Raw genomic sequence first — 19,018 nt, 5'->3', positions numbered from 1 at the left:
AAAAAAAAAAAAAAAAAAAAAAAAAAAAAAAAAAAACAATAAAAAAGTGGGTGTGTATTATTTTAACTTAAAGAATCACCCAAACAAAAAAAAGTCAAGTTAGCTTGCTGTTCCGTTCATTTTCAAACTAATTTTCACAAAAGGATAACTTAATCAACACCAGAGACCATACAGATTTTCAGGTGCTACTTCATAATGAATGGTATATTGGATTGAATAGTGTCCCCCAAAATTTATGTCTACCAGAATCTCAGAATGTGAGCTAATTTGGAAACAGGATCTTTGAAATGTAACTAGTTATGATAAGGTCATACTAGATTCTGGTGGATCCTAAATCCAATGACTTCTGTCCAAGAGAAAGGAGAAGGAAGTTCAGATACACAGACACGGAGAGAAGAATGCCATGTGACAACAAAGATTGGAGAGATGTTGCTAGGCTAAGCATTGCTGACAGCCACCAGAAGCTAGGATAGAGGCATGGAATAGATTCTCTCTCAAAACCCCTACAAGAAACCAATCCTACTGATGCTCTGATTTCAGACTTCTGGCCTCCTAAACTATCAGAGAAGCAATTTTTGTTGTTTTAAGCCACGAAGCTTGTGGTAGTTTGTTATGGCAAGCCTAGAAAACTAATACACATGGTAAGAAGTAAAATCTTCATAAAGATGTTCACTGCCAAAAAGTCAGAAAAAAATTCATAGTCAGTAATAACAAAGTAGCTAATTGAAGTAATTTTGAGCAAAGCCTCCTCTTCCAGCTTCCATTACCTTGGTAGTTCTAAAAGGGGAGAAAAATTCCCCAAAACCAGCAGCTCCACACGTGGAGGAGGCTAATTTGATTTGGAATGGTGTGCATACCCCAGGAAAGGCCAGCATCTCAGCTGCCTTGAGACTGTGATACTGGCAGGTACAAGAAATAAACCCGTAGACTTGCAAGAAATATAATAGGAAAATTTGGGGAATAAGGCAGCCACAGCGAACCTTGACAATCTCACACATACCCCCTGTAATCTACAAGGCTAAACATGCTTAAGAGGGACTACAGGATAGTAGTGTGGATAGTAGGAGGATACCTAGCTATCCATACATTTCCAGATAAGTGTGAAACCTAGGACACTTATAAAGGAAACATAAGAAGGCATGACTGAAAGTAAAATCCCAGTTAGACTTGCAACAGGCCTAAATTTTTAATGTGTTTCCCAACCAACACAGAGATCCACTGGCAAAAGGTGGAAGGCTTACTGGTTCAAGGGAATTTAGCAAAACCTCTGATCAATCCTCAGCTCACCATTAAGCTATGTTGACTCAAGTGCAACCTCCAGGAGACTTGTCTTAACAATTAAAAAATGATTAAGAAATAAGACAATTTAAGAGATATCAGTAGCTACATGACTCAAGGGAGACAGACTCTATAGAGTTAGCCCAGGACCTATGGAATGGAGATACAGAATTCAGAGTTGGTCCAGTATATTATCTAAAATGTGTAGTTTTCAACAAAAAACCTATTATACATGAAAAAAATGGAAAAGTTTGGCCCCTCCCAGCAAAAAACATAGAAACGGCCTCTTAGGGGGCCTAAATATTAGACTTGGCAGACAAAGACTTATTATAAATATGTTCAAGAACTTAAGAGAGTCTGGGCACAGTGGCTCATGCCTGAAATCCCAGCACTTTGGGAGGCCGAGGCAGATGAATCACTTGAGGTCAGGTTTTAAGACCAGTCTGGCCAACAGAGTGAAACCCTGTCTCTACTAAAAATATGCAAATTAGTTCCAGCTACTTGGCTTGGGAAGCTGAGGCAGGAGAATTGCTTGAATCTGGGAGGCAGAGGTTGCAGTGAGTGCACCACTGCACTCCAGCCTAGATGACAGAATGAGACACTATCTCAAAAAAAAAACAGAAAACAAAAAACAAAACTAAAAATAATAAAGAGCTAAAGGAAAGTATAATGTTAATGATTCATCAAATAGAAATATACATAAAGAAAAGGATATTATAAAAAAGAGTCAAAGAAAAGTATTGAACTGAAATGACTAATCTCATACAGGAGCACACAATGAGATTAACAGCTGAGTTTTTATCAGAAAAAAATGGAGGCCAGAAGATGGTAGGATGATATATTCAAAATGCTGAAAGAAAACGAAACAAAACTGATAATCAAGAATTCCATATGCAGCAAACTATCCTTGAAAACTGCATGCAAAGTTAAACATTCTGAGAAAAACAGAGAGAAGAGATTTTGTTGTGAGCAGATATGCCTTATAAGAAATAAGAAAGGAAGTCATTCAGATTGGAATAAAATGATACCAGATGGTAACTCAAAATCACACAAAAAAATAAAAGACATAAATAAAGGTAATTATATGAATAACTGTCAAAAATATTCATTCCTCTTTTCTTCTCTTAACTAATTTAAAAGACAGTTGCATAAAACAAAAACATACAATCATATTGTTGGGCTTATAAAATATAAAGATATAATATTTAGAATAATAATGGCACAAAGGACTGGGGAATGAAACTGTACTAAAGCAAGTTTCTGTAGTAAACTAGAATTAAGAGCCAGACATGGTAGTTCACAGCTGTAATCCTCGCACTTTGGGAGGCCAAGGTGTGTGGATCACCTGAGGTCAGGAGTTCGAGACCAGCCTGGCCAACATGATGAAACCCTGCCTCTACTAAAAATACAAAAAGTACCCGTGTGTGGTGGTGGGTGCCTGTAATCCCAGCTACTCAGGAGGTTGAGGCAGGAGAATCACTTGAACCTGGGAGGCGGAGGTTGCAGTAAGCCAAGATCGCACTATTACACTCCAGCCTGAGTGACACAGTGAGACTCTGTCTCAAACAAACAAACAAACAAAAAGCAAAAAAACCTAGAATTATTAAGTTAGTATTACTTGAAAATAGATTGTGATGAGTTAAGATGTATTGTAATAAGAAACTACTAAGAAAATAACAAAACAGGGTGGGTGTGGTGGCTCATGCCTGTAATCCCAGCACTTTGGTAGGCTGAGGTAGGAGGATTGCTTGAGCCTAGGTGTTCAAGACCATCCTAGGCAACACAGTGAAACCCCATGTCTACAAAAAATTTAAAAAATTAGCTGAGTGTGGTGGTGGGCACCTATAGTTGCAGCTACTCAGGGGGCTGAGGTGGGAGAATCACTTGAGCCCAAGAGATTGAGTCTACAGTAGGCTGTAGTTGTACCACTGCACTCTAGCCTAGCAACAGAGCAAGGCCTTGTGTGAAACAAAAGAAAAGAACAATGAAAACAGTACCTTAGACAATATTTCTTTTACACAAAAAGGCATGAAAAGTGAGATAGAGGAACAAAAATGCCACGAGATAAATGGAAAACAGCAAGATGGCACATGTAAAGTCAATTATATAAACAATCTCAAATAATGGAAATGGATTAAATACTCCAATTAAAAGCAGAAATTATCAGACTGAATAAAAAATAGGTCCTAATAAGAGACACCTTTCAGATTCAGAAACACAAATAGATTGAAGGCAAAAAATTTTTTTAAAAAATAGACGTTGTGGGCTGTGGCATAGTGGCTCCTGCCTGTAATCCCAGCACTTTGGGAGGCCAAAGTGGGTGGATTACGAGGTCAGGAGATCAAGACCATCCTGGCTAACATGGTGAAACCCCGTCTCTACTAAAAACACAAAAAATTAGCCAGGCGTGGTGGCAGGCGCCTGTAGTCCCACCTACTTGGAATGCAGAGGCAGGAGAATGGCATGAACCAGGGAGGCGGAACTTGCAGTGAGCTGAGATTGCACTACTGTACTCCAGTCTGGGTGACAGAGTGAGACTCTGTCTCAAAAAATAAATAAATAAATAAATAAATTTTAAAAGGTAGACTATATAAACAGTAACCATAAGAGAGCAGAAATAACTATACTAATACCAGAAAAATAGATTTTAAGATAAAAACATTACTAGAGATAATATGAGGCATTTTATAATGATAAAAGGCATTTTATAATGAGAAGAAGGGTCTCAATATCAGGAAGATGTAACAATTAGAAATATATATGTCTCTAACACCACCAAAATACATTAAACAAAATTGAAGAGAGAAATAGAAAATTCAAAAATAATGGAAGGAGACTTCAACACTACATTCTTAATAATAGATAAAATGACTGGATGAAAAAAATCAGCAAGAATGTAGAAGGCTTGATTGGCACTATCAGCTAACTTTACCTAATTGTCATCTACAGAATACTCCACCCAACAACAGCAGGATACACATTCTTTTCATAGAGAACATCCTTCAGGACAGACCATATTTTAAGACATAAAATAAATCTCATAAATTTAAAAGGATTAAAATCATACAATGGATGTGCTTCAATCACAATAGAATTAAACTAGAATTCAACAAAAATTGAGAAATCCCCAAATATTTGAAAATTTAACAAATAACCCATTGGTCAAAGAAGAAATCACAGGAAATAAAAAAAATAGAATGGAATAAAAATGAAAATAAAAGACATAAAAAGATATGGGATGCAGCTTAAGCAATGCTTTAGAGGGAAATTTATAGACTTAGGCTCCTATATTAGAAATGAACAAAGATCTCAAATCAATAACCTAAGTTTCCACATTAAAAAGGAAAAAAAGAAGAGAAAACTAAATCCAAGCAAAACAAAGGAGTGAAATAATAAAAATTAGAGTAGGTATCAATGATATTTTTAAAATAGAGAAAATTCAGAGAAAGCGAAAGTTGGTTATTTGAAAAGACCACAAAACTGATATACCTTTAGTTAGACTGACCACCAAAAAAAGAGAGAGAGAAGTCAAGGATTACCAAAAGGGAACACCAGTAAAGGATCTCACAGTAATTAAGTTGATAAGGAACTACTATGAACATCTTTGTGCCAATAATTTAGAAAACTTAAATAAAATGGTAAATTTCAAAAAAAGGAACAAATTATTAAAACTGACTAAACAAGATGCAGAAAATCTATATAGACACATAACAACAATGAAAACCCATTGAGGTAGTAATTAAAAATCTTTCCACAAAGAAAGCCCAGACCTGGACGGTTTAGTTGGTGAATTCTATTAAATATTTAAATAAGAAACACCAATGCTTTACAAACTTTTTCAGAAAATGGAGGAAGAGGGGACACTTTTCAACTTATGTTATAAGGCCAATATTACCCTGACACCAAAGCCAGTCAAAGACATCACAAGAGGCTGGGTGCAGTGACTCATGCCTGTAATCCCAACACTTTGGGAGGCCGAGGCAGGTGGATCATTTGAGGTCAGAAGTTCAAGACTCGCCTGGCCAACATGGTGAAACCCCATCTCTACTAAAAATACAAAAATTAGCCAGGCAGTAGAGGTGCACACCTGTAATTCCAGCTACTCAGGAGGCTGAGGCAGGAGAATCGCTTGAGCCTGGGAGGTGGAGTTTGCAATGAGCCTAGATTGTGCCACTGCACTCCAGTCTGGGTGACAGAGTGAGACCCTTTCTCAACAACAACAACAACAAGAACAACAACAACAAAACAAAGACATCACAAGAAAACTACAGACCAATATCCCTCATAATACAGATGTAAAATCCCCAACAACATATTTACAAAGTGAGTCCAGCAACATATGAAAAGTTTTATACAATATGACCAAGTAGGATTTACGCCAGGAATGCAAGGTTGATTTAATGTTAAAGCCTTTTAACTAATGTAAAATACCATTGTAATAGAAAAAAGACCAAAACTAAATTATCTCAATAGCTGCAACACCACCACCAAAACTCATTTGACAAAATGCAACACCCATTCCTGATAAATATTCCCAACAAACTGAATAGAAAGGGGCTTCCATTTCGAAATGGACTCAGTACTCTGCAACAATCCCTTGTCCTGTTAGAAATGAAGTTTGGTGTAAATCGATTTTGAGTTGTAATATGGCTCTTACTGTGTAACTTTGAAAATAATATACTCAATGTTGAAGCACCTCAATTTTTTCATCTGCATCATGGTAATAAAATTATATATTAATGACAAAAAAAAAAAAAAAAGAAAGGAGCTTCCTCAACTTGATAAAGAGTATCTAAGAAAAACCTAGACCTAACATCATACTTAATGGTGAAATATGGACTGTGTGCCCCTAAGACTAAGGAGAAGACAAGGATGTCTGCTTTTGCCACTTAAGAGTCAACATTTGTACTAGAGATTCTAGCCAGTGCCGTCAGGCAAGGGAGAAAAATAAAAAGCATACAAATTGGAAAGGAAGAATTCAAACTGTTATTATTCTCAGACAATATGATCCTACATATAGAAAATCCTAAGGAATCCACACACAGGAGGCGAAAAAGTACAAAGTCTAAAAAACAAATTCAGCAAGGTTGGAGGGGATACAATATCAATTTATAAAATCAATTATATTTCTAAGTATTGTTGATACACAATCCAAAAATGAAATTATAAAAATAATTTCATTCGCAATTGCATAAAAAAGAATAATATACTTAAGAACAAGTAATTAACAAAAGAAGCACAAAATGTATACACTGAAAACTACAAAATATTGCTGAGATAAATTAAAAATTAAATAAATGTGGCGATAATCTATGCTCGTGATAGGAAGATTTTGTATTGCTAAGATGGCAATTCTCCCCAAATTGATCTATAGATTCAATGCTATCTCCATTAAAATTCCAGGAGACTTTAATGAAGAAAATAACAAGCTAATCCCAAATTTTACATGGAAATACAAACACCAAGGATAGCCAAATTAATTTTGAAAAAAAAAGGAACAAAGTTGGAAGATTTACATTTCCCCATTTTAGCACTCATTATAAAGCTATTGTAGTTAAGACAATGTAGTCCTAGCATAAAGAAAGACACACAGATCAGCAGAACAGAATTAAGAGTATAGAACTAAAACTATTTATAGTCAATTGATTTTTTTACAAAGGTGCCAAGATAAGCAAATGGGTAAAAAACTGTCTTTTTAATAAACGATACTGGGAATCTCTGTATCCACATGCAAAAAGACTTATTTATAGCCTTACTTCACAAGGTTCACAAAAATTAACTCCTAATAGATTTAGGGCCAAATGTGAGAGCTAAAACAACGAAATTTTTAGAAGAAAATATAGGAAAAAACTCCTTGTGATCTTGGATTAAGCAAAGATTATAGCACCAAAAGCATAATTCATAAAATAAAAACTGATAAATTGAACTTTATCAAAATTCAAAGTCTTTGCACTTTAAAAGATACCACTAAGTTACAAAAGATGAAGTAAAAAAATTATTTGCAAATCATATACTTGAATTTTTTTAAAAAAACCTGTATCCAGAATATATAAAGAACTCTTACAATTCAATAATAATATAAATAATCCACTTAAAAGAGCAAAAGCTTTGGGCTGATGTTTCACAAATGAAGTAGAAATGGCTAGTAAGTACATGAAAAGGTGCCCTAAGTACATGAAAAGGTGCCCGACATCATTAGTCACTAGGGAAGTGGAACTGGTGGAACTGTTTTCAGGTCCTTCTATTTAATATCCATCTCTTCTATAAGGATGTAGGCAGCTATATTCATCTGTTATTTACTTTTTTTTCTTTTTTCTTGTGACACAGGGTCTTGCTCTGTTACTCAGGCTGGAGTGCAGTGGTGCAATCTTGGCTCGCTGCAACCTTGAGTTCCTTGGCTCAATTGATCCTCCCACCTCAGCCACCTGAGTAGCTGAGACCACAGGTGCGCGCCAGCACATTCTGCTTAATTGTTGTATTTTTTGTAGAGATGAGGTTTCATTATGTTTCCAAGGCTGGGCTTAAACTCCTGAGCTCAATCTGACCACCTTGGCCTCTCAAAGTGCTGGGATTACAGGCATTAGCTACCATGACCAGCCTGTTATTTACCATTGTATCTTTCTAACCTAGTGAAGAAAGCCAAGAAATCTAAATATAATTTAAAAAGTAATAACCATAGGGTAGTAGAAAAAGTACTTCACTTTCTATTAGATATCCCAAGTTCTTGACTTAGATTTGGTACTTACTGCTGCCTATAGCAATTCACTTCACCTTTTCAAATGTGTTTCTTCACTTATGTAATACTTTATCAGGCACTTTATTTAGCATTTTGAGGTCCAAATAGAAGAGCCTATTTGGAAGTGCTACATAAACTAAACACTATGCAAATATAGGATGACAATATTGCTGATAATTACAAATATAAACCTCTAAGGGAGTAACACTAAGTCTCTGTAATCAACCAGTGGCAAGAAATAGGCATTTTATACCCTTTAAAATAAAAGATAAACACGTTATTCTTTTTAAATAGTTTCATTGCAATACAAAACACATACAATTCACCAATTTAATGTGTATAATTCAATGGTTTTTAGTATTTTCACACAGTTGTGCAACCATCACAACACATTTTAGAACATTTTAATCATCCCAGAAGAAAACTCTGTGCCCTTTAGCAGTCACCCCTCACCCCTCATGGGTTCCCCAGCCCTAAAAAACCACTAATCTACTTTCTGTCTCTGTAGGTTTGTCTATTCTAGACATTTCATATAAGGGGAATTATACAATGTGTTTTCTTTTGTGACTGGATTCTTTCATTTAGCATAATCTTCTCAAAGTTCATCCATGTTGCAGAATGTATCAGCACTTCATTCCATTCTGTAGCACGTATTTCTTTGCATGTATTTGTCACGTGTCATTTATCAAGTCATCAATTGATGGTCATTTAGGTTGTTTCTACTTTTTTTGCTATTAAAAGTAATTCTGTTATTAACATTCATGTAGAAGTTTTTGTATGGACATATGTTTTCATTTCTCTTGGATATATATCTAGAAGTGGAATTGTTGGGTTACTTGGCAATTTTATGTTTAATTTTCTGAGGATCTACCAGACTGTTTTCCAAAGTGGCTGTACCATTTGACATTCCCACCAGCAGTGTGTGAAGGTTTCAGTTTCTCCACAACCTTGTCAACATTTGTTACTTTACTTTGCCTTTTTAAAATTTGGCCATCCTAGTAAGAGTGAAGTGATATTTAATTGTGGTTTTGATTTGCTTTTCCATGATGGCTAATGATGTCAAGCATTTTTTCATGTACTTGCTTGTCATTTATATATCCTCTTTGGAGACATGAAATATTTTGTCCAAAATATTCTTTTAACTGCTTCTTGTGTTGTCCTTAATATGAGTGAAATAATCCTGCAAATGATATTCATATTTCCAAAAAGTAGGTCTTCATCATGACTCACAGTCTTTTTTCTTAATTAATACACTTTATTTTTATTGTTAGAGCAATTTTAGGTTTACAGAAAATTGAGCAGACAGTACAAAGAGTACCCATATAGTTTGTCCCTTATACACACACACACACACACACACACAATTTACCATTATTTACTTGCCTTAGTCTGATACAGTTGTTACAAATGATAAACTACTATTGACACATCATTATTAACTGAAATCCATAGTCTACATTTGGATTTTCTCTTCCTGTTGTACAGTTGTGTGAGCTTTGAAAGGTGCAAAATGTCACGTATACACCATTACAGTGCCATAAAGAATAAGTTCATCATCTTCAAATTCCCACATACTCTGCCCATTTATTCCTCCCTCCATTCATTACTCCTCTCTAACTACTGGCAACAACTGATCTATTTACTCTCTGTATACAGTTTTACCTTTTCCAGGATGTCATATAGTCATAATCATGGCTTACAGTTTTCTAAATGAGGTAAGGAGTTGGCCTCACATTGTGTGAACTGTCTGCTGGAGCATGTCTAGTACTCCAAGCCAAAAAGTGACCATATCAGGTTTTCTGTCCCTTGTCAATCTCATTTGGATAGAGAAGTCAATGGTGTGTCAATGAGGTAAGCCTTGACCACAGATTCAGTCTTCACTTTTACAAGTTATTGGAAAGGTTTTAAAATATTTAAAAATAGGCAAGAATTCTATTGGACCATTTCAGTTAAGTGTGTTCTTGTTCATGGTATCCTGTTCTGAGAAAACAAAAGTGAGTATTTAAGAAATGAGTAGGCCAGGTATGGGGGCTCACACCTGTAATCCCAGCACTTTGGGAGGCTGAAGCGGGAGGATCACCCGAGGTCAGGAGTTTGAGACCAGCCTGACAAACACAGAAAAACCCCATCTCTATTGAAAATACAAAATTAGCCAGATGTGGCAGTGCATGCCTGTAATCCCAGGTACGAGGGAGGCTGAGGCAGGAGAATCGCTTGAACCTGGGAGGCGGAGGTTGCGGTGAGGAGAGATCATGCCATTGCACTCACCTGGGCAACAAGAGCAAAATTCCATCTCAAAAAACAAAAAAAGAAAAAAAGAAATGAGTAGAAAGTGAGGATAATTATTTATTATGGTCCTTAAAGTATCCATTTTCTCTGCAGTGGTGGCTCATATCAGTGAGAAAAACAAAACAAATGAAGACTTTGGTCATTCAACCTTCACACACATAGCAGTTAATATGGTTTGGCTGTGTCCCCACCCAAATCTAATCTTGAATTGTAGCTCCCATAATTCCTAAGTGTTGTGGGAGGGACCCAGTGGGAGATAATTGAATCATAGGGGTAGTTCCCTCATAATGTTCTCGTGGTAGTGAATAAGTCTCACAAGATCTGATGATTTTATAAGGGGTTTCCTCTTTGGTGTGGTTTTCCTTCTCTCTTGACTGCTGCCGTGTAAGATGTGCCTTTTGCCTTCCACCATGATTGTGAGGCCTCCCCATCTACATGGAACTGTGAGTCCATTAAACCTCTTTTTTTTTTTTTTATAAATTACCCAGTCTTGGATACATCTCTATCAGCAGCATGAAAAGGGACTAATGCAGCAAATTGGTACTGCTTAGTGGGTCACTGCTGTAAAGATACCTGAAATTGTGGAAGCAACTTTGAAACTGGGTAACAGACAGAAGTTGGAACAGTTTGAAGGGCTCAGAAGAAGACAGCAAAATGTGCGAAAGTTTGGAATTTCCTAGAGGTTTGTTGAATGACTTTGACCAAAATGCTGATAATAATATGGACAATGAAAACCAGGCTGAGGACCAGGCACGGTGGCTCATGCCTGTAATCCCAACACTTTGGGAGGCTGAGACAGGTGGATCACTTGAGGTCAGAAGTTCAAAATCAGCCTGGCCAACATAGTGAAACCCCGTCACTACTAAGAATACGAAAAAATTATCTGGGCATGGTGGCACATACCTGTAATCCCAGGTACTTAGGAGGCTGAGGCAGGAGAATAGCTTTAATCCAGGAGGCAGAGGTTGCAGTGAGCCAAGATCACGCCACTGCACTCCAGCCTGGGTGACAGAGTGATACGCCATCTCAAAAAAAAAAAAAAAAAAAAAAAAAAAGAAGAAGAAAGAAAGAAATCATCCAAGCTGAGATGGTCTCAGATGGAGATGAGGAACTTGTTGAGAATGGTAGTAAAGGTGACTCTTGCTATGTTCTAACAAAGAGGCTGGCAGTATTTTGCCCCTGCCCTACAGCTTTGTGGAACTTTGAACTTGAGGGGGATGATTTAGGGTATCTGGCAGAAGAAATTTCTCTTTTTTTTTGAGATGGAATTTCACTCTTATTGCCCATGCTAGAGTGCAATAGTACAATGGCACAATCCTGGCTCACTGCAACCTCTGCCTCCCAGGTTCAAGGGATTCTCCTGCCTCAGCTTTCCAAGTAGCTGGGATTACAGGCATGCATCGCCATGCCTGGCTAATTGTGTATTTTTAGTAGAGATGGGGTTTCACTATGTTGGTCAAGCTGGTCTCAAACTCCTGACCCCAAGTGATCCACCCACCTTGGTGTCCCAAAGCGCTGGAATTACAGGCCTGAGCCACTGCGCCCAGCTAAGAAATTTCTAAACAGTAAAGCATTCAAAAGACGACTTGGGTGCTGTTAAAAACATTCAGTCTTAAAAGGGAAACAGAGCCTAAAAGTTTCAAAAATTTGCAGCCTGATTATGTGATAGAAAAGAAAAACCCATTTTCTGAGGATAAATTCAAGCCTGCTGCAGAAATTTGCATAAGTAACAAGGAGCCAAATGTTAATTGCCAAGACAAGCGGAAGAATGTCTCCAGGACATGTCAGAGACATAAACAGCAGTCCCTCCCACCACTGACCCGGAGGCCTAGGAGGAAAAAATGGTTTTGTGGGCTGGGCCTAGGGCCTCCCTTCTCTGTGCAGCCTGCGAGCTTGGTACCCTGCATCCCAGTCACTCTAGCCATGGCTAAAAAGGGCAAAGGTACAGCTCAGGCCATGGCTTCAGAAGGTGCAAGCTCCAAGCCTTGGCAGCTTCTATGTGGTATTGAGCCTGCAGGTGCACAGAAGTCAAGAACTGAGGTTTGGGAACCTCTGTCTAGATTTCACAGGATGTATGAAAATGCCTGGATGTCCAGGAAGAAGTTTGCTACAGGGGTGAAGCCCTCATGGAGAACCTCTGCTAGGGCAGTGTGGAAGGGAGATGTGGGGTTGACATCCCCACAAAGAGTCCCCACTGGGGCACTGCCTAGTGGAGCTGTGAGAAGAGGGCCAACATCCTCTAGACACTCAATGGCAGCCCATGAAGGCAGCCAGGAGTGGGGCTGTACCCAGCAAAGCCACAGGGACAGAACTGCCCAAGACCACGGGAACCCACCTTTTGCATTGGTGTGACCTGGATGTGAGATATGGAGTCAAAGGAGATCATTCTGGAGCTTTATGATTTGACTGTCCTGCTCAATTTCAGACTTGCATGAGGCCATTAGCCTCTTTGTTTTGGCTAATTTCTCCCATTTGGAACAGTTGTATTTATCCAATACTTGTACTACCATTTATCTAGGAAGTAACTCACTTGCTTTTGATTTCACAGGCTAATAGGCAGAAGGGACTTGCCTTGTCTCAGATGAGACCTTGGACTGTGTACTTTTGAGTTAATGCTGAAATGGGTTAAGACTTTGGGGTACTGTTGGGAAGGCATGATTGGTTTTTAAATGTGAGGACATGAGATTTGGGAGAAGCCAGGGGTAGAATTATATGGTTTGGCTGTGTCCCCACTCAAATCTCATCTTGAATTGTAGCTCCCATAATTCCCATGTGTTGTGGGAGGGACCTGGTGGGAGATACTTGAATCATGGGGTCAGTTTCCCCCATACTGTTCTCGTGGTAGTGAATAAGACTCACAAGTTCTGATGATTTTATAAGGGGTTTCCCCTTTTGCTTGTTTTTTTTTATTCGATTCTGGCTGCTGCCATGTAATACATGCCTTTCACCTTCTGCCATGATTGTGAGGCCTCCCCAGCCACATGGAACTCTTTTTCTTTATAAATTACCAGTCTTGAGTATGTCTTTATCAGCAGCATGAAAATGGAGTTTATACAGCAGCTGTCCCACGAATGTTTTCTGTAACTATCTAACTGTGACAGTAACCAGAATTTTAGTGAGAGAACATGGTTCTCCATCATGATAATGAACTCCAAGAACCAATGTAATTCAAACTTCACTCACTTCCCTTAATAATCAAAAGACAATTAACTTAAGTGCTTAAAAATGTAAGCTATGAATTTATGAATATATTTGCAAATTAATTTATACTTTTATTCTATATTATTTGTTGGTTTAACAATTTTCCTGATTCAGTTCTTCACATCTTTCAAACTATGAGAGATTCCTCCAGTTCTAGCATATGAGAGTTTAATAGTTTAATGGTTTTAAATTTATCCTAACTTTACCTTTAGATAATAAACTCCTAAAGACTAGGATTTCTTTGTTCTGTATATTCACTCTGTATCATAGTATGTTATGCCAAGCTATAAAGTAGTTGGCAGAGAAGGAATTCAAGGATTCTTTGAACTCCCATTTCACACTTGGCATATTTTGCAGGTGCGGGCCAGGCATGGTGGCTCACACCTATAATCCTAGCACTTTGGGAGGCTGAGGCAGGTGAATCACTTGAGGTAAGGAGTTCGAGACCAGCCTGGCCAACATGGTGAAACCCCATCTCTACTAAAGATACAAAAATTAGCTGGGCATGGTGGTGCATGCCTGTAATCCCATCTACTCAAGATGCGAGGCAGGAGAATCACCTGAACCCAGGAGATGGAGATTTCAATGGGCTGGGATCGCACCACTGCACTCGAGCCTGGGTGACAAAGCAAAACTCTGTCTCAAAAAAAAAAAAAAAAAAAAAAAAGAAGAATAAAAAAGAAAAACAAAAAAGAAAAACAAAAAAAAAATAGTACTAGGCATATTTTGCAGGTGTTTCACACATACATAGTTAATGCAAGAATGACTAAACACCATGAGAGTATGTTTCTGGATAAGAGTGTGTGGCGAAAGAATTGAGAAGATGAAGGTTGAAGGAGAGAAGCAGACAGGAAGAGAAAACTGAGAAAAGAAAGCATGTAAAGAGACTATATGGTTTCTTGTATTTTTCCTTCCTCCTCCTCTTTTCCCCTGCTCTCCTTCCCTAACTATCAAAATTTTATCTTCTGAAAATACAGTTCAATGAAGCTCTTAGCTGTGACCTATCCTCATAAATAATTGACAATATGTGTGAAGACTGTGATTGAATTTTACGTTTGGCTTTCACATGTTATATACACATAAAAATACAGGATCAAAATATATAAATGCGTATTTATACATTATACATAAATGAACATAAAAACAATTCCCTGGCAAGATGGCCAAATAGGAACAGCTCTGGTCTGCAGCTCCCAGCAAGACAAACACAGAAGGCAGGTGATTTCTGCATTTCCAACTGAGGTACCCCATTCATCTCATTGGGACTGGTTAGACAGTGGGTGCAGCCCACGGAGGATAAGCAGAAGCAGGGTGGGGCATCACCTCATCCAGGAAGTGCAAGGGGTCAGGAAACTTTCTCCCCTAGCCAAGAGAAGCCATGAGGGACTATGCTGTGATGGACAGTGCTTGCTGGCCCAGATATGACACCTTTCCCATGGTCTTCACAACCCACATACCAGGAGATTCCCTCAGGTGCCTACACCACCAGGGTCCCTGGTTTTAGGCACAAAACTGGGCAGCCATTTGAGCAGACACTGAGCTAGCTGCAGGAGTTTTTTTGTACCCCAGTGGCACCTGGAATGCCAGTGAGACAGAACTGTTCGCTCCCCTGGAAAGGGGGCTGAAGCCAGGGAGCCAAGTGATCTTGCTCAGCAGATCCTGCACCCACAGAGAACAGCAAGCTAAGATTCACTGGCTTGAAATTCTCGTTGCCAGCACAGCAGTCTGAAGTCGACCTGGGACGCTTGAGCTTGGTTGGGGGAGGGATGTCCACCATTGCTGAGGCTTGAGTAGGTAGTTTTCCCCTCACAGTGTAAAGAAAGCTGCTGGGAAGTTCAGACAGGGTGGAGCCCACCGCAGCGCAGCAAAGCCACTGTAGCTAGACAGCCTCTCTAGATTCCTCCTCTATGGGCAGGGCATCTTTGAAAGAAAGGCAGCAGCCCTAGTCAGGGGCTTTTAGATCAAACTACCATCTCCCTGGGACAGAGCACCTGGGGGTAGGGGCAGCTGTGGGCGCAGCTTCAGCAGACTTAAATGTCCCCGCCTGCCGGCTCTGAAGAGAGCAGTGGATCCCCCAGAACAGCAATCAAGCTCTGTTAAGGGAGACTGCCTCCTCAAGTGGGTCCCTGACCCCAGTGCCTCCTGATGGGGAGGCACCTCCCAGAAGGGGTTGACAGACACCTCATACAGGAGAGCTCTGGTTGGCATGTGGTTGGTGCCCCTCTGGGATGAAGCTTCCAGAAGAAGGAGTAGGCAGCAATCTTTGCTGTTCTGCAGGCTTCTCTGGTGATGCCCAGGCAAACAGGGTTTGGAGTGGACCTCCAGCAAACTCCAACAGACCTGGAGCCTGACTGTTGGAAGGAAAACTAACAAACAGAAAGCAATAGCATCAACATCAACAAAAAGGACAACCATGCAAAAGCTCCATCTGAAGGTCACCAACAGCAAAGACCAAAGGTAGATAAATCCAAGAAGATGAGGAAAAACCAGCACAAAAGACTGAAAATTCCAAAAACCAGAATGCCTCTTCTCCTCCAAAGGATCACAACTCCTTGCCAGCAAGGGAACAAAACTGGACAGAGAATGAGTTTGATGAATTGGCAGAAGTAGGCTTCAGAAGGTGGGTAATAAAAAGCTCCTCTGAGCTAAAGGAGTATGTTCTAACCCAATGCATGAAAGCTAAGAACCTTGATGAGAGACTAAAGGAATTGCTAACTAGAATAATCAGTTTAGAGAAGTATATAAATGACATGATGGAGCTGAAAAACACAGCACAAGAACTTTGTGAATAGTGTCAATAGCTAAATCAATCAAGCGGAAGAAAGAATATCGGAGATTGATTATCAACTAATGAAATAAAGGATGAAGACAAGATTAAGGAAAAAGCATGAAAAGAAACAAACAAAGCCTGCAAGAAATATGGGACTATGTGAAAAGACCAAACCTACATTTGATGGTGTACCTGAAAATGATGGGGAGAATGGAATCAAGTTGGAAAACACACTTCAGAATATTATCCTGGAGAACTTCTCCAACATAGCAAGACAGGTCAACATTCAAATTCAGGAAATACAGAGACCACCACAAAGATACTCCTCGAGAAGAGCAACCCCAAGCCACATAATCGTTAGATTCACCAAGGTTGAAATGAAGGAAAAAATGTTAAGGGCAGTCAGAGAGAAAGGTCAGGTTACCCACAAAGGGAAACTCATCAGACTAACAGTGGATGTCTCTGCAGAAACCCTACAAGCCAGAAGAGAGTGGGGGCAAACATTCAACATTATTAAAGAAAAAAATTTTCAACCCAGAATTTCATATCCAGCCAATCTAAGCATCATAAGTGAAGGAGAAATAAAATCCTTTAGAGACAAGAAAACACTGAGGGATTTTGTCACCACCAGGCCTGCCTTACAAGAGTCTTGAAGGAAGCATTTAATGTGGAAAGGAAAAACTGGTACCAGCCACTGCAAAAACATACCAAAATGTAAAGACCAATGACACTATATAGAAACTGCATCAACTAATGGGCAAAACAACCAGATAGCATCATAATGACAGGATCAAATTCACACATAACAATATTAACCTTAAATGTAAATGGGCTAAATGCCCCAATTAAAAGACACAGACCGGCAAATTGGATAGAGTCAAGACCTGTTGGTCTGCTGTATTCAGGAGACCCATCTCAAGTACAAAGACACACATAGGCTCAAAATAAAGGGATGGAGGAATATTTACCAAGCAAATGGAAAGAAAGAAAGAAAAAAAGCAGGGGTTGCAATCCTAGTCTCTGACAAAACAGAATTTAAACAAACAAAGACAAAGAAGGGCATTACATAATGGTAAAGGGATCAACACAACAAGAAGAGCTAACTATCTTAAATATATATGCACTCAATACAGGAGCACCCAGATTCATAAAGCAAGTTCTTAGAGACCTACAAAGAGACTTAGACTCCCACACAATAATAGTGGGAAACTTTAACACCCCACTGTCAATGCTAGACAGATCAACGAGACAATATTAACAAGGATATTCAGGACTTGAACTCAGCCCTGGACCAAGCAGGCCCAATAGACATCTACAGAACTCTCCACTCCAAATCAACAGAATATATGTTCTTCTCAGCACCACATTGCACTTATTCTAAAATTGATCACACAATTGGAAGCAAAACACTCCTCAGCAAAAGAATGGACATAATAATTAATAGATGCAGAAAAGTCCTTTGATAAAATTCAACACCCCTTCATGCTAGAAGCATTCAATAAACTAGGTATTGATGGACCATATCTCAAAATAGCTGTTTATGACAAATCCACAGCCAATATCATACTAATGGGCAAAAACTGGAAGCATGCCCTTTGAAAACCAGCACAAGACAAGGATGCCCTCTCTTACTACTCCTATTCAGCACAGTATTCGAATTTCTGGCCAGGGCAATTAGTCAAGAGAAAGAAATAAAGCAAATTCAAATAGGAAGAGAGGAAGTCAAATTATCTCCATATGCAGATGACATGATTGTATATTTAGAAAACCCCATCATCTCAGCCCTAAAACTCCTTAAGCTGATAGGCAACTTCAGCAACATCTCAGGATACAAAATCAGAGTGCAAAAATCAGAAGTATTCCTATACACCAATAATAGACAAACAGAGAGCCAAATCATGAGTAAATTCCCATTCACAATTGCTACAAAGAGAAAAAAGCACCTAGGAATCCAACTTACAAGGGATGTGAAGGACCTCCTCAAGGAGAACTACAAACCATTGCTCAAGAAAATAAGAGAGGACACAACAAATGAAAAACCCTTCCATACTCATGAATAGGAAGAATCAATATTGTGAAAATGGCCATACTGCCCAAAGTAATTTATAGATTCCATGCTATTCCTATCAAGCTACCATTGACTTTCTTCACAGAATTAGAAAAAATTACTTTAAATTTCATATTTCATATGGAGCCAAAAAAGAGCCTGTATAGTCAGGATAATCCTAAGCAAAAAGAACAAAGCTGGAAGCATGATGCTACCTGATTTCAAACTATACTACGAGGCTACAGTAACCAAAACAGCATGGTACTGGTACCAAAACAGACATATAGACCAATGGAACAGAACAGAGGCCTCAGAAATAGCATCGCACATCTACACATCTACAAATAACATCACACATCTACACACATCTAACATTACACACCACACATCTACAATTTGTCAGCTTTGATAAACCTGACAAAAACAAGCAATGGGGAAAGGATTCCCTATTTAATAAATGGTGCTGGGAAAACTGGCTAGCCATATGCAGAAAACTGAAACTGGACCCCTTGCTTACAGCTTAAACAAAAATTAACTCAAGATGGATTAAAGATTAAACGTAAGACCTAAAACCACAAAATCCCTAGAAGAAAACCTAGGCAATGCCATTCAGGACATAGGCATGGGCAAAGACCTCATGACTAAAACACCAAAATCAATTGCAACAAAAGCCAAAATTGACAAATGGGATCTAATT

The 19,018-nt window shown here is 38.8% G+C and overlaps 1 protein-coding gene across 4 annotated transcripts in view; it reads right to left on the bottom strand.

The window, feature by feature from the left end:
- HPSE2 (heparanase 2 (inactive)) overlaps positions 1–19,018 on the bottom strand; it is a 795,759-nt gene that overhangs the window by 257,936 nt on the left and 518,805 nt on the right. The gene's annotated exons all lie outside the window — the stretch shown is intronic.

The sequence above is a fragment of the Piliocolobus tephrosceles genome, chromosome 9 (genome assembly GCF_002776525.5).
Source record: "Piliocolobus tephrosceles isolate RC106 chromosome 9, ASM277652v3, whole genome shotgun sequence".
NCBI lineage: Eukaryota > Metazoa > Chordata > Mammalia > Primates > Cercopithecidae > Piliocolobus > Piliocolobus tephrosceles.
This window is presented reverse-complemented; position numbering and strand designations above follow the sequence as displayed.